The sequence below is a fragment of the Berghia stephanieae genome, chromosome 4, assembly GCF_034508935.2.
Source record: "Berghia stephanieae isolate SIO BIC M18660-M18661 chromosome 4, UCSD_Bste_1.3, whole genome shotgun sequence".
Lineage (NCBI taxonomy): Eukaryota > Metazoa > Mollusca > Gastropoda > Nudibranchia > Aeolidiidae > Berghia > Berghia stephanieae.
Window position 1 is genome coordinate 51,503,310 of NC_088363.1, and position 12,744 is coordinate 51,516,053.

At 34.9% G+C, this 12,744-nt stretch overlaps 1 protein-coding gene and 1 long non-coding RNA gene across 3 annotated transcripts in view; both read right to left on the reverse strand.

The window, feature by feature from the left end:
• Positions 1 to 5,044: 5,044 nt before the first annotated feature.
• On the reverse strand, positions 5,045 to 7,241 carry LOC144970783 (uncharacterized). The gene is made up of 3 exons (XR_013645020.1): positions 7,103 to 7,241; positions 6,499 to 6,575; positions 5,045 to 5,175 (listed from the first exon to the last, which is right to left on the reverse strand). It is a non-coding gene; the product is annotated as an uncharacterized LOC144970783 (long non-coding RNA).
• A 3,652-nt stretch (positions 7,242 to 10,893) lies between these two features.
• LOC144970782 (phosphopentomutase-like) overlaps positions 10,894 to 12,744 on the reverse strand; it is a 28,871-nt gene continuing 27,020 nt past the window's right edge. For both annotated transcript variants that reach the window (XM_078910791.1, XM_078910792.1), the window contains exon 20: positions 10,894 to 12,744. This exon is cut by the window's right edge and continues 371 nt beyond it. The gene's annotated coding sequence lies outside the window, so the exon portion shown is untranslated.

The window sequence follows — 12,744 nt, forward strand, 5'->3', positions numbered from 1 at the left end:
ATTGTCTAAAATAGAATTGATTTTGCAGTTCAACTTGACTAGATATCTAATTTTATACGACTTGTCTCTCAAGTAGAATAAAAAAATGAAAAATGAGGATAGCGTGCCATATCATATTTTGAAAAATCATTTAATATATCTAGAAATCATCTGTATAACCTATTGTATACAGTAAATAATTAGGTTTTGTGATTATAATGATGAATTCATAAGGTATGACATCATATTTGACCACAAAATTATTTTATCTCTGGGCGTAAAAAAATCAATTTTACAGCATTTTTTTTTATCTAAGGGGTATGGGTTAGTGAACTGATTATAATTTTTTTTAGACTTAGATCAATCTACAAAATTTTCGTTTTCTTGTCCTATTACGGTCATATTTTGAAAGTTTGATGGATCATTTCTTTTAGTTGTCTGCAAAATCAGCCTTTTAACTTTATGTCAAATTATAGAAAAAGCTTGCGCTTTCTCAAATGTCTGTTTTATGTCATTTGTCTGATTTTCTAGCAATCCTACCTCAATCATTTTCCTTTAAATTATCTTCAAATTTATTCAGAATCTTTTCTATGATGTGTTTTACATCATGATGTGAGGGTGGTTGGATGGGAGCATCATCCTTGAATCATATACCTATGATGTTCGCATGGGTGTACGATCCGATAGTGATGTCGTTTCTTCTTCTCTTTACTAGCCTATCCTGCTTCTTTGGTTTGTGATTGTATTTTTGACAGGGGATATTTTTTTCCTGTAAATCCTCTGCCTGTTTGTTCTTGGTTATTTATAATTTAGCTTATGATGATATCTTTAGGTTATGATTTTGATTGACATTTGTACTATTTTTGTTAGATTGCTTGTTTTTTTGTTTCAGCGGTCTCTCATATAACCTCAATTGTGTTGGAAGAGACCTAAAGCAACAAACAAACAAAAAAAAAACATCATGATGTAAGTGTTTGGGGGTAAATTAAAATTTAGCAATTTTATAAATTTTAAAATTCATTTGTTCCTGTCGATCCGCGCTAAATTTTCAGTTGAAATCAAATAAAAATTCTAAAAAAATTATTCCAAGAGTTTTCATGATATAGCTATTTATGAAAGAAACATTGTGTTTAAATTTGAAAGAAATTTTTATGCTAGTTTTTGGTGCATGTATGTTAGAAATTTTAGGGTTTTACGTCTAATTTTAGCTTATGTTGCCCCTTAAAAAAGTTTTTTTTTTTAATTGTTATTTTTGGTGTTTAGCATCAAATTATACATTACATTATTAGTTCATGAGATATAATTAAAGAATTTTAGAACTATAAAGCATATTTGACCACTAAAGTAATTTTTTGGTGAATAACAGCAGATATTAAATTATTTCGCAATTTTTTTTCTTAGAGGTATGGGTTAGCGAATCGTTTATAATTTTTTTCAGAATTTGATCAATTTATAAAATATTACTGTTTTCTTGTTCCATATTGGTTATACTTGATGAATGTTGGCCTTTGTCTGCATAATTAGCTTTATTATCAAATTAAAGACAAATTTTTCATTTTCTCAAAATTTCATTGTGCGTCATTCTCTGATTTTCTAACATTCACATCTGGATTGTTTCCCATCAGATTGTCTTCAAATTTGGTCAGAATTTTTCTTATGATGTGTTTTGCATCATGATGGTTGGGTTTTGGGCTAAACAAAAATTTAGCAGTTTTATGAATTTTTAAATCAATTTTTTTTCCTGTCATGTCACACCAAATTTTCACTAAGAAATCGAAAAAAAATTCTGAAAAATTTATTTTCAAGACTATTGCTAAACCTATCCATCTTGTTGTAAGAAACATTTTGTGTAAATTTGAAAGAGATCTGTTCGTTGTTTTTTTCTGCATCACTGTAAGAATTTTTGGGGTCTAATCTGAGCTTATATTGTCCCCCCTGGTGGTAGGGATTTGGTGGCTAATAGTATTAGCACTGGTTAGGGACTCAGTAATAGCCATGTCGTAGGAACTCGGCGAGTAAAAGTGCTGGTGATAGGGATTCAACGAGTAAAAGCGCTGGTGGTAGGGACTCGGTGAGTAATAGCGCTGGTCGTAGGGACTCAGTGAGTAAAAGCGCTGGTCGTTGGGACTCGATGAGTAAAAGCTCTATGACTCGCTGAGTAATAGCGCTGGTGGTAGGGGCTCAGTGAGTAATAGCGCTGGTCGTAGGGACTCAGTGAGTAAAAGCTCTATGACTCGGTAATAGCACTGGTGGTAGGGACTCGAAGAGTAAAAGCACTGGTGGTAGGGACTCAGTGAGTAAAAGCTCTATAACTCGGTAATAGCACTGGTGGTAGGGACAGTGTCAGTGAGTAAAAGCGCTGGTGGTAGGGACTTGGTGAGTTATAGCACTGGTGGTAGGGACTTGGTGAGTTATAGCACTGGTGGTAGGGACTCGGTGAGTAAAAGCTCTATGACTCAGTGAGTAAAAGCGCTGGTGGAAGGGACTCGGTGAGTAATTGCACTGGTGGTAGGGACTCGGTGAGTAAAAGCTCTATGACTCAATGAGTAAAAGCGCTGCTGGTAGGGACTGTTTGTGTATTTATTTGTTTTTGAGGGTTTTACGGCGCTTGCAACACATTAAGGTCATATCAGCGCCAGTAAAAAGGAAGAAATGGGATAGTAAAAAGTTATAGAATTCAATTAAAGCACCCAAGAAAAGGTAAGACAAAGGGGAATTTGTTCAAATGGGAAACAGATGTAGATTCCAAGAGCACACCATCAAAGTACTCAGTTTAAGATCACCTAAAAGTCTCATCCAGACACAAGCACAGGTCCCGACTAAGAGGAATACACTCAAATGTTAACAAATCAAATATAATATGTAAATAAAACATAATACAGTACATAACAGAGAGATGATTTACAATGAAAAAAATATCATCTCCCAAAACTAACTATACATTCGACTGCTTCCCTCTCAGCCAGGGGATCCGGCCAGGACCAGGACAAAACCAAGTAATCTCATTCCAAGACAAAGACAGAAAGCATGTTGGAAAACAGATATAAGGGGATAGAAGACACAGTATGAACCCCCCTGCCCACATTTGGAGGTCAGGAACCCCGCCCAGGTGGTAGGGACTGGGTGAGTAATAGCGCTGGTGGTAGGGACTCAGTGAGTAAAAGCGCTGGTAGGAATTCAGTGGTGTCACTGATTTTATGACATTAGAATATAAAGAAATTTACAACTACAATCAGACTAATGATTTTACAAAAGGTCCCCACAAAAAACTATATCTTTAAATTATTAAACAAGTCTGTTGATTAAATTAAATTATAATTTTATTTTAAAAGATCAAGAAAATGTCAAAATAAAAATGAAAGTTTTGACAACCAAAATGTACCTATTCCGTAACATATAAAGACACACAAACAAATCTTGTCTTCTTGCTCCTCTGTAATCTTGACACAGCATTGCTCTGATATTTCGTGAAGATGTGTAGCATGAACACTACTTCACTCTATACCGATCACGACCCAACAAGTATTGAGAACAACCATGCTTCTCAAATTTGTTTTACATACAGGACTTTGCACTATCCTTTTGAATCTGGATAGAGACTTGACCGACTCAATTGTTAACGGGCACCTTTTTACTGTCACACGCTTTTATTGGGATGTGATATTACGACTTATAATGTCCCTTTTTATTTCGTCACTGACCGACCACCTTTGAAATTTTGATATTCTACAACACAGTGTTTGGTCTCCTGTGTTATATTTGTTTTATTCTGTACCGACCTGTATAACACAGTTTCTGCCTTCTCTGTGTTATATTTTTATTGGGACATATAGTAACAGATTTGCCTTCTCTGTACTATGAATTGGTCACCCGTTCACGGACTGACACAGTACAGTAGCCTGCACTATGCCTTGCTATCTTCCGGCCCCAAACGTACTTCACACAATCAACCCTGCATTATGTGAAGGATAGCTAGTGACGTTTGGCGACTGAGAGACATTGTCATCACAAGATAGCATAGCAACAGGTTTGAAAAATACCAACTTGTGGTTGCCTAAAGCTAATATCCCATTGAGACTTAAGCTCGTTCTACAGTAACGTGACAGCCCCCACCCACGTTAAAAATTTACTTTTTTGGTGGTTTATTACATGAAAATAAATTTTACAAATGGACAATGAGTAAATGTATTAAGGGAATTCTGTATGAAATTTCCTGTGTAGAGTCACATTTGAAAAATTTCGCAGTCTAACTGTCTCTGTCGTGTCAAGGGCATCTTTATGGTCGCATGTCTCTGTTATCTGGAGTCCCTGTCTGGTCAGTCTGTGTGTCCATAACGTCTTTGGTCTCTCTGTCTGGTCAGTTTGTGTGTCCATAACATCTGTGGTCTCTGTCTGGTCAGTCGGTGTGTCCATAACTTCTGTGGTCTCTGTCTGGGCAGAGTGTGTATTTATAATGTCTGTGGGGTCTGGTCAGTACGTGCATTTACAATGTCTGGTGTCTCTGAAAAGTCAGAAAGAGGGTTAGAATGGGGATTTGTCTGTATTAAGTCAGTCATGTCAACAATGTCAAAGTCTTTATCTTCAGAGACAATAGTCAAAAATTGTTCCAACTGGGAGATTCTTTGCAGAAACTGATGTTCTACCATAACTTGAAATAAGCTATTGATCCTGTTTGTCACTGAAGATACAATTCGATACAGTCCTTCCTGTGTATTTGTCACACGTCATACTGGTACAATGTCAGTTTCAGGTTGGTCATGGATTTCCAGTCTTTCGCCCGCCATGACCCTCATCATCTATGCACATAATATTCACAAGTGGATACAAATATCGATTTACTTTGTATGTTGCATCCATAACAAACACATCACAAAAAACACTCAAATCACGCCTCATTCTTCCCGTTACTTAAAACAAATACTCAAAACCAACATCCTCATTCACACTGAACTTTGTTACACCTCCTTCCTCCTCTATCTCTCTCAGTAATTCCTGTACCGTCTCACCGTCCGTCCTGTCAATATCAGTCTTGAACAATCTCCGCTGCAAATCTTCGACATCTTTAGGCAATACATTTTATCCTTGGCTTGATTGAATGTATTGCCTAAGTTGGGTTGTGGACACCTTTGTTTTAGTCATAGCCTTCACTGTCTCATTCACGAGGGGCAGGCGATTCTCCGGATAAAGTGAGGATGGCTAAATGTAAAAAGAAAAAAGATTAAAAGTACAAAATTGTATGCAATAGCATTCAATTCAGACCTGCCAGCTAACAAAACAATAAAAAGCATTTTATTTTTTATTGACAATTTAAAGACAAAAATCTGCATATAAACCCATAATGCACGAGTTGTGTTTGTCACTCTAAAATACTTGAATGAACTAAAATGCAACAGGCGCTCATCAAATTCAAGGGTTAAATGAATGACTGCAGAATTCCCAACAAACGTCGCTTCATTGTCTTTGTAACATTTTCATGGCATACAAAAACGCAATAGAGTGGTCACCATTTATAATTAGTCTTCAGAAATCAAGCACTTATAACTGCATCGTACTCATAGTCAAAGTCAAATTTTATTTTGAAAAGTCTATGGACAACCATCAAATCTTAAAATTCCTTATCTGGAACAAAAAAAAAAACAAAGACAAAAAAAAAAAAAGACCCAAAAAAATACCACCACCTAGATCTGCTTATATTGTCTTACAGGACTTAATAGCGCTTACAACACTATAAAAAGGATGATGATATGGTGACTGATTCAATAAATAGGGAACAGTAGATTTCACGAGCACCTCAAAGATGTACCAATTTTGACATTACCTCAAAGTCTCACCGAGACACAAGCAAAGGATCCTGCTAAAACATTTACATAATGCAATAATATTCAAAACCTATAACAGTACATAACAGAGAGATGATTTACAGTATAAAAAATCATCTCAAGAAGAAAGGTACTGTATTTGACTGTCTGCCTCCCAACTAAAGACCCCCGCAAGGACCAGGAAAAAAATGAGCAATCTTAATCCATAACAAAGACAGGGAGCAACATGGAAAGGGAAAACAAATATAAGGGATAGAAAAATGTGAACTCTCTGCCCAGAACCCTTCCAAGAAATTTTTTTTTTAATAAAAAAAAAAATACAAATTCTGGAACAGTCAATTTTGTCACAAGCTGGTCATCATCTCTCCATCTCAGTGCGCCACCTTGAATGTATCGTAATAAAATATGAGTTGGAATGGCTGTTGTTCTTTAAACATTTGGTCCTGGTGTCAACAGTGCATTTACCTAACTAATCTATTACTATATATTACACTCAATAGTGGGAGGGAGGAGGGACAATTAAGTACTGAAAATATAAAGTAACAAGAAAAGAAAAAATAATACATATTTATAAAAAAAATTGAGTCTAATTGCGACTAAAATAGAATTTGCAATTAATTGCTGTCAAGTGTAAAATTTTCGGCAGCGAAAAACTGCAGGGACAAAATGTCGATGGAAATATAAAATGAATGAGTCTTACCAATTTATCGCATGGGTGATTTTCATGGTTGTGATTAGCCCCTGTAACCCTCAGAAGCCAGTATTAATTTCAGAGTCCTGCATGGTAAGAAAAACTTTTTATTACAAAATAATAAAATTATCCACAACATAGTATGATAAAATATTAATAGCGTTGTCACTTGCATACCTCAATTGTGAAGGATTTCAACATGCAGATTATAGAGCAATTGAAAATAAATCTTAATAAGACATTCAATAATAATACTAATCCAGCGCAATCAGATTTTTTGAACAAATCAAGTCTTTCACTTTTTAAAACTGTTCTGGTAATAGTTGAACTATTGTCTTGCTGCATTACATCGTGCAGCCCGCCCACTGAAGACTGTAAATGAGCTGCAGATAGGCACACATTGCCTCTTCCTCTGGATGTTTTAAAATTCAGAATCAGTTTGATTGCTTTATTAAAATTGTCTTGGCAATCAAGATAGAAAAGCTGATGGTGATAATTTACTTCCGAGTTATGCTGAAATATTATAACCTTGTGCATATAATATTTTCATTTTTTTTTAAATATGTAAAAGTAAAAAAACACCTCCTGCCCCCGTCCAAAAACAACCTCCTACCTCTGGTTAGGGCGAACTCCTTTGCTTGAAGTCAATTGCTTTTTGCCCTGCTTGCATTCATAGACACAAAAGTCATAAATTAGCCAACTTTCCTCAGGGTGATATGATGGAAGCTGAAAAACACGGAATAATATAAAAGATCATAACATAAACACCTAAATATTAAGTTAAAAATTGCAATATTTTCTCCAACTGAGACAAAGGTGTTACAGTTCAGTACGTTAGAAGAATAAGAAAGTAAGTCGAGAGTTTTCTCGAAGAACTTAAATTTGTGACGTGGTACTCAAATCAGGGACTAGGTCAAAAGCTGAATGGCACAAATGGAAAGCCAAAGGCATGTTGTTTTCAATATTTAAAGTCAATAAAAATTAAAATTCTGTGCATTCTAATATTAGGCAAACAACTACAGACCACACTAAATTGAATTGTATTAAGTAAAAGGATCTTGTCACATTCAATCAAGCTGTCATTTGAGAAAAATTACTTCATTATAAATTGAAGTTCAGATCGCATGTTTGAAGCCGTATTAGGAAAATTCATGTATCTGTGTATAAGCCAAGTTTCATCAAAATCACAGTGGCAACGAGTGTCTAATATTTGCCACCAGATACACTCGTAAAATTTGAGTGTAGGCCTATTTAGCAAAATCATATATTAGGAATGGTTTATACTACATCATAAAGTAGCGCATGCCCGTCATCATCCTGCATCTTTATTATATATATATAAATATTAAAAAAAGAATTGAGCTTTCATAAGCCGCAATATCCACCAAACATGCTCAAAGCACTTTACAAAGGATCCATGACTAGCAGCAACACGTAACAAGTAGAACGTTAGGCGACGTTTTTCTTCTGACAGACAACGCTCTTAGCGGATAGGAAATCATACACATGAGTACAGTGAGAGAATGTGAGTCCTTGATGAGGCTCGACCCCAGGACCTTCCAATCCGGAAGTGAGTGCCACACAGCCGCATATATCTTGGCTGTTCTTGAGAATTTGCCAAACACCTACAAACTAATTAGTAAAAAGAGGGGAGATGGGCAGAAATAGACAGACAGATACACACTCAGAGAGAGAGAGAGAATAATATCAGTTGCCTGTGGTGTCAGTCCGTTTAGGAGTGAGGTGGCGGAAGAAGTAGTCTAGCATTAGTACTTGGGTAGTAGTAGTAAGTAGTAAATAGGGGAGGTCTTCTGCACATTCCTTGAGCTAAGGAAAGTATTCCTTCAACTAACCTTAAAATAAAAAATAAAACATTGTACATTTCCAACACTTGGACCTGCACTATGACCTATAACTAAAACTAACAGACAAAAAAAAAAAAACCCCGCTAAGACTCCTCTCCAGTACCTTTCAATATTTCAAATTGAATTAAAATGGCTGCGGAAAACTAAAACAATGGTCATATAAGGAAATTTACAAATCAATCAAGTTGTTCTACAGGTTTTAAAATGAAAATATGAAGTAACAAGATATCACTCTAATATAGTGACACCTAACTAACACTAGACATCACACTAGCAGCAATGCTGAGCGGAGTAATTTTACTTTTTTCACTAGCAACCAAGTTGCCACATTGGATTTTCTTTCTTTACTTTTTTTTTTAGTGTTCTGCTAATGTGCAATCTACATTTAAAATAAAAAGTGGCATCTTTCATTTCTTCTAATTCTTAACAGACACGATTATGTCCACTTCACATCTCAACAACAGGGACAATTTTTTTCACTTCTTGAGGCAGTTTTTTCTTACTTCTTTTAAATTTCATTTTTTTAAAGCTTCTTTATTGATTTGATTATAAGTTCTATTGTTCTTCTTTTATTATAATTTCATTGTCAATATCATTTTCATCCGTCATCAGCATACTTTTACAGTACTTTTACCATGTTATTCTTACGCTCTTACAGTTACAGTACAGCAGAGCTATACCTAACGCAGACCTTTAAAGTGCTACTAAATTTGAAAAATTAAAATAAAACGTTTGACAAAAGATCCACAGTTCAAAAGCTAAAACAATTATAAAGTGAAACTACCTTGGCTCGAGGAACATCGGGGGTAAGGTCTCCCGCCCATACTGGGCACTGGGGGACTGGAAGTCTAGAGAGCTGCGCCGGTGGAACCCGTAATTTAGTTTCTTAAACGGTTCCGATCAGTCAGGAGAGGAGTAGTACCTATCTAGTTGTAGTTATTAGTAGAAGAAGAAGAAGAAGGAGCATGTTCAGGTTCAAGTTCAACCCTCTTCTTTAACTTCTTAGTAGGCACTTGCAAGAATTTTTCAAAATAGTGGCTATGGGTATTAATTTAGCGTAGAAAAATAAAGGGGAGTGAAACATTAACTAGAGTGAAAAATTATCGCTCTGTCTCAACTGGTTAAAAAGTTATGACCGTTTATGTGGTGGAAAATCTCTAATTAATAGGAAAAAATGTGACAAAAGCACAGCATCCCAATGGATAATCACGTATAATTCAGAAACAGCTTCAGATACAACTTTCAAATTTTTACATGTGGTAAATCAACATCTCTGTAATACATTGCAAACAGAAAATGAATTATTTTGAGAAAGAAAAGTATAGTTTAGAGCTGAGACAGCTGAAATCAAGGAAAAATAGATCACGACATGCAAATGAATGGCCGATTGGAATTTTGGAAAAGTCAATAATAAAATATTTATTCACATGAAGATAGACCAAATACACCACTGAATCGGCGTCATTTAGTTGTTCACTTTGAACTTTTCAAAATGAAAATAGACCTCATGCAAGCAAAGATATGAACTGACAAATGTTTGAGGTGGTGTACTCTTCTTAGTTGATAGAGTTAGAGTGAGAATGACGAGAAATGAGTTGCCACTTAATTAAGGAAAAAAATTGTCGTATCTAGTTTACTTACCTTCTTTGTTGACTTTTAATAAAAAGTACATTATTCTCATTTTCGAATGTTTTCAAATTGGAGAAAAGATGAGAATGTCTCGTTTACCGAGAGGGCCATTTTCTTTGCTTCACACTTCTCAAAGACAGACCGCGAAAAGTGGAGGCTGGGGTCGGCTGGTCCTTGATAGCTCACAAATGCAACTTTAAACGCATAAGAGTGCTGGGAGTAGGTAGCTACAAATAGGTAAAGGAGCGGTGGTTTGCAACTTTAAACACATAAGAGTTCTGGGAGTACAAATAGTGAAAAGCGGTAGTTTTCGCTATTTGTAGTGGTAGTACAAATAACCACTTCGAAGATAAATATACGCAAAGTTTTACTTGTGTCAAAGATATCAAAACTTTGGCATGAAGAATTTGTTTTTACACAGTAGAAATTTGAGCAACTAACATTTTGCCTCAAAAAACAATTTTGACACAGTTTGTTTCTAAAAGCTCACTAGGTAAATACTGAGTCTAGAAATGATTATTTCACCAAATGCTAGATATTCTTGTTTAAAATTTCTTATTCTACAATAAAGAACTGAACAAGTGTTTATGAAAGGTAACAGACAAAACAAGAAAGAAAAATACAAGAAAAAAAAAAACATCCCAAAAAAAAATCAGTCGACCTCGCCTGATTTTTTTGGGATGTTTTTTTTCTTGCTTTGTCTGGCACCTTTCATACACATTTGTTCAGTTCTTTATCTTACACCCGTGTCTGCTCCATAATTTCTTGATCTTATTGTACACTATGTTATAAAATTCAACAAGACTTGCTCCAAACCCACTTATTACCACTATTACCTCGTTAATTTTGAGTAAAATGAATCACAATTTGAGAAGTGGAATGTTAGGGAGAAAAAGGCAAGAACCATACATTGATTATCTATATATTATGATGTATGGGGGAAGAGGTTAAAGACCGAGGCAAGATATATATTACTAATTGCGCTAAAAATCTGTAATATATAATAAGCACCTCTGTGAAAAATGCATTATATAAATGCCATTCATTATTACAGTTCACTCCGGATAATCACAACTGGGTTAATCGCAACTTTTGGTTAATCGTAACATTTCCCAAGAAACAGAATTAATTCTATATAAAAGTCACTGGTTAATTGCAACAAACTAAGGTTAATCACAACAAATTTTCCCCTCAACAAGTGGTAAATTCAAGAAATCAATTAAAAATAAATATCATGATTAAATTTCATCATGGAAGAAATCGTGACATGTTGAAAAATCGAGAGTGAACGGGATTTAATGCTACAGTAGTGTGTCACCACTCTATTATAGACAAAAGAGGGTGAGGCATTGCAGTATGTTTTCGTAATGTCATCTGTGGCCATTAAATAGGAGGCAAAGGGGCTGGGTATAGTTTTTACAACAGGTAGACACTGACAGTTGTAAAGAGATATCCTTTTGTTTTAGGATTGACAACTGTGCTTTGTGACCAATGAGTTTGGTGAGAGCTTACAGTCTCTCATCACGGCTAATCTCTTTGACTCTTAAAAATGTTGAGAACAAAAGAGTGAAAGTTAATCAAATCTGATTAAGATGCCAACTTGCATCAAAGCTGTTTTTGCTTGAAAAAATATACAAAGGGCTGCCATATGGGTTTTTATTTCAATCATATTGCTCAGTATGTGGTGGACTAAGAACAATTTTTACAACTAGTTTGAGTTTACTATATATGTGTAAAATGTTGCGGTAATGGACAGGAAACTCAACTTTGATTAATTGCAACTTTGGTTAATCGCAACATTTTCGGTGATCCCAAGGTGTTGCGATTATCCGGAGTGGACTGTACAATTATTTTTATTATCATCATGTATGTAGATATTTAAAAAGCAAAACAAATCCATGTCGTATGAAATAAATATGGAATAACAAACAACTCGATGTGATTTCATTCCCAAACATCCATTATAAAAAACAATATAAGTTCATTTAAGCTTCTTATTACATCATATAAGGGAGGACGGTGTAGATTGAGTTGGTGCACCGTTACTTGACAACAAAAACTAGTAGAAAACTGGGCTGGTGCTTAATGACCATCAGCATTTTTTTGGCTTTAAATCAGGCTTCTGTATACTTTTAGACCATTGCTCAAACTTCACTTATGCCAGTCTTTTAAGTGAAACCAGATGTAATTTCCGGAGACGAAATGAAAGCATTTCAATTGGATATATTTTCATCTTATATCTTAAATGGATAAACGTCTCTTGGCAACATAAATTGGCAAGCTGACACAATGAACAAAAAGGACATAAAGTATAAATATACCTCCTCCCACAAAAAAAAAAAAAAAATAAAAAAAAAAAACCTCACACAACCAAAAACATACAAAACAACAGCAAATGAAAAGGATATCACAAAAACACACACGCACACACAATACATAAATTTCTAAAATAGCACACTCATAAATAAACAAAAAAAGTAATTGTACAGCCAAACAATACAAGCAGAGGGACAAGCACGAAACTGAAGAGAAAATAACAAACATAGAGAAAAATGATAAAACAAAAGCCTAGTGAGACATAGATGTAATTGTAACGTGTTAAATTACTTATCATTAGTCTGATGTAGTGCTATCACCACAAATGAACAAAAACAGATCACTGACATTGTCAGAAGATTAAAATATTCATTTTGTTAAAGGACCAAGTAATTCTTTCTTGGATGAAGCACAGGTTCCATAAAATGAAAGACAAATAAATGAC